General features: G+C 34.3%; 2 long non-coding RNA genes across 2 annotated transcripts in view; one reads left to right on the forward strand and one right to left on the reverse strand.

Moving 5' to 3' along the window:
- LOC136067830 (uncharacterized) overlaps positions 1 to 3,022 on the reverse strand; it is an 8,710-nt gene extending 5,688 nt beyond the window's left edge. Inside the window, exon 1 of the long non-coding RNA XR_010629238.1 lies at positions 2,947 to 3,022. This is a non-coding gene — a long non-coding RNA (uncharacterized LOC136067830). The remainder of the gene's footprint in view (positions 1 to 2,946) is intronic.
- Positions 740 to 1,869, forward strand: LOC136067831 (uncharacterized). Its single transcript, XR_010629239.1, has 3 exons — positions 740 to 825; positions 1,038 to 1,141; positions 1,627 to 1,869. It is a non-coding gene; the product is annotated as an uncharacterized LOC136067831 (long non-coding RNA).
- Positions 3,023 to 3,920: the final 898 nt, after the last annotated feature.

The following is a 3,920-nucleotide window of genomic DNA, read 5'->3' on the forward strand; positions in this document are numbered from 1 at the left end:
AAATGAATCAACAAAAAAACAACCCAAAACAAATAAAAAACCAAAATAGAAGAATCCCAAGAAACCAAAATCCAAAAAAATTGCAATAAAAAAAAATAAAAATAAAAAAAAAGGGAAAAAAATCTAATTACAAAATTTCATGATCTTCTTTGCCATAGATTTGACAACAAAGGAAGAAGAAGAAAACGTGGAAATCTACAAAGAAAAAAAAAACTTAAATCCATAGCAACCCACAACCACAAACCAACAAAATCCATGAAAAAAAAAAAAAAAAAAAACACTTAAATCCAGAGCAACCCACAGCCACAAACTAACAAAATTCCATGAAAAATTGAAGTGGATAGAGAGAGAGCAATATATCTATACTTCTATACTACTATTTAAGGAACTGAACCTGTTTGGCCTAGATTTTTTTTTGTTCCAAAATACCCCTACACTCCTAGGTTTAAGTAGAAACAAAACTAAGGGATAGTCTAGTAAAAATACATGTCTAACTTGCACTAAAACATTGCCTACAAAATAGAACACTCTCTCACTAATTACTATTTAAAAAACTCCTAATTTTTGCTAAATTATAACACGTTCACATTTCCAATTAGTTTCTCCTTGCCTGTATCATCATTTAGCAGTTACCACTTACCGATAGTTTCAATGTTATCCACACACCCATGTTTTAATTTGAAAATAAAAATAGTTACCACAATTTACATCCCAATACTCCCTTATCAGTTGCCCAACTCCAAGTTTCCACCCGTTCATATCCATTTGCCAAATTTTTATTTTATTTTTTAGAATGCATTTACCAAGTTGAAGCAGCATGCCAAGGTTTTCACCTATTTTTTTTAATTCAATTACTATTTCCTTCTCCTTCCTCACTTTTTTTTCTTTGTATTTTTTTTTCTTTTAAAGAAAGGTTTTTTTTTTTTTTTTTTGTACAATCATTGTATATTTTTTGGCGTTAAATTTTTATTTTTTCTTGAATTTGACAATTAGAGAGATTACAATTGTTTTTTTTTTTCCCCTTTTTTTTTAACCAGAATCCTCTGGCACGTCGATGGATATGTGAATAACATCCATAAGTAATTGAGAGATCGTTGGAATTGATGTCAAATAGAATATTTAATATCTGCTCTACGTTCAGGTAATTGAGATCTCCATTCTTTGTATCTAATGTATAGGTATACATATATGTTGAAAAAAAAAAAAAAAACTGTGTACTTACTATTTACCCTGGAGAATTAGAAATTAAATATTTGAAATACAGCAAGTGAAATTGAGTTGTATCTTGAGTTAAAGATCCGTCTTTGATAAGGAGAGAATTTATCTTCAAACAAAGGTTGATTTGAGTTTGGAGTCTGCATTATTATCGTTTAAAAGATTAACACTGACCCGCCCCTTACATCCCTATATAAAACCAACTTCTTTTGTAAAATGATTGTATTAACAATTTTGACAAGAGGATCTGAAGTATTTGACCACTTTAATATAATAATAATAAAAAAAAAAAGTTTAGTAAATTGGGTGATGTACTTAGCATGTGTCCTATATGAGCTTTGATGGAATTACTAAAAAAAATTATCTTATTTAAGAATGTTATATATTCTGCTCTTTAATTTTATATTTCAGGGATCAAGTTTACGGTTGGAAGAACCCTATCAGTGCGATCTCCTACAACAGAGAAGATTAAGTTGCATTTGATTGGGTTTCACCTTATTTTTAGAGTTACATTCAGAAAGCCATTTGGTTGATCCCTATAATGTTTCTGTTGGGGTTAACCTGCTCACTTAGTAGTAGTAAGTTTATTTGCAGTTTCCTAATGTGTCTCAAGCAAATCTGTGTAGAACATAATTATGTTTTTGATTAATTAAATTAACCTTTCAATTTTGGTTTTTTATTAGGAAACTTAGAGGCTGTTTGGTTCACCTATTTCCATAACTCAATTCTCAAAAATAGTGGGACTCATAACAAAATACTTGTTTGGCTGCACAATTTCTTTGTTTTCATAACTCTGTTTCCAACACTCAATTCTCTAATTTGTGAGTTATGAGTTATAGAAACTGAAAACACATTTTGGCTGTTTTCAGTTTCCAATTCTCTGTTTTCAATAGCAAATTCGTAAATAACATTACACACCTGGTCCCACTTGTCATAACTCAGCCGCACCTTTTTTACCAATCTACCTCTTTTTTTTTTTTCCTTTCTTCTTATCAGCTCGTCTTCTTCTTCAATTCTTCCTTTTTTTTTTTTTTCTTTTTCTTTTTTCTCTTTTTCTTTCAGTGGGTTCGGTCTTCACCTGGGGTTTTTTTTTTTTTTTTTTTTTTTCATTGGGTTTGGGTTTCTTGGGTACTGAAAAAAAAAAAAAAAGCTGCCACCAGTGACAGGTATGGGCCTACAAACAATGTGAAAAATATTGAGTGATGGGGCCAAAACGGGTGTTATATTTTAGAGTGATGAGCTATGAGTGATGGAAATTGAGTGACGAAAATGATGAGTGATGAAAAAAGTGATTGCCAAACAGCCCTCTTAGAGTGCATGCGGATATGTTTCTAGAGAAGGAAGGACAGTGGATCCTTATTGTTCCCTCTTATGTCTCCTACTCATTTTAAAAAAAAAAATAATATATATATATATACTAGCTTCACACACACACTACTCTAGCTTAAGGGTTAATTTAGAGTATCCATTCTAATTTCAATTACTACATTTTCCAATTACAAAAAAAAAAAAAAAAAACCTAGGTGTGTGATGAAAAATTATTTCACCACACATAATACTCATCCACACCCTAGGTTTTTTTTGTGATTGGAAAATGTAGTAATTCTAAATTATAATAAATGCTCTAAATTAACCCTTACCCAAAAAATAGAAGAACCTCTGAGTACGCGTGTGAGTGCGTGCTCAGAAGCTAGTAGAAATTAAGGAGAGTAAAAAACATGTTTTAATTACCTCAAAATAATTTGCCGACATAGAATATGATGGGCTAGATTGAGCGACAATGGAAAGGCAAAGAGAAATCGATGCAGTGGCGATGATCCATGGTGGCAGCGGCGCAGGAGGATCTGAGTTTTGGGGTGCCAGCGTATATGAGAAAACAGAGAGGTTGTGAGCATTGCTGTGAAATGAGAGATAGTGATAAAATAAATTTTTTTTTAAATGACAAAATAAATTGTGTGGGCCCATGGGCCTGATAGCCTCGGCCCATCATGTAGCAAGCCCAAGGCCCAGGCCGAGGAGCACAGGCTATTCAGGGCTAAGGTGAGGGAAAGCCTTTCCTTCCCAATCCACACCGAGGACCACCTTGTCCTCGGCCTGACGAAGGTAATTTTGAGGAGAGACTAACCCCAAAGTAAGCTGTCACTCTCACATTTAATGCATTCAACTAACCCCCTGGCCGCATTAATGGGGAGGTAACCCCTTGGCAGGAAACTTTGATCAGAGTGAACCTACTTGAGTACCGATAAGGCCTTGATGGGACGGACGGCCAGAAAAAAAGGCAAATAGATGATCAACAGATGAAGGAGGGGATAGGAAGATAAAACTATAAAAGAAAAGCTAGTAATGTAAAGAAGGGGGGAAAAAAAAGAACAATAAGGCCTCCTCTGGCCACAGTGCCGAGGAGCATCCCCCATTTGTAAAGAAACTCTTAACACTTTTTATAATGAGAAGTTTCATGCTTGGTGATCGATGCCAGCACCTAAACCTCTCACCCACTCTCTATAAATGCATTGTTTGGGCTTATTGGGCTGAAAACCCATCACTCAGGGATCAACCCAAACTGGGTCCCTACAATTGGCGCCGTCTGTGGGGAGGATTAGGGTGCTGGCCGGCACACCAGGTAAGTGTTCTAAGTTCTAAGTATTCGTTTTACAGTAGGTTGAAAAAGATAAGTGTTCTAAGTTCTAAGTATTCGTTTTATAGTA

This window comes from Quercus suber, unplaced genomic scaffold (genome assembly GCF_002906115.3).
Source record: "Quercus suber isolate HL8 unplaced genomic scaffold, Cork oak 2.0 scaffold_87, whole genome shotgun sequence".
Classification (NCBI taxonomy): Eukaryota; Viridiplantae; Streptophyta; class Magnoliopsida; order Fagales; family Fagaceae; genus Quercus; species Quercus suber.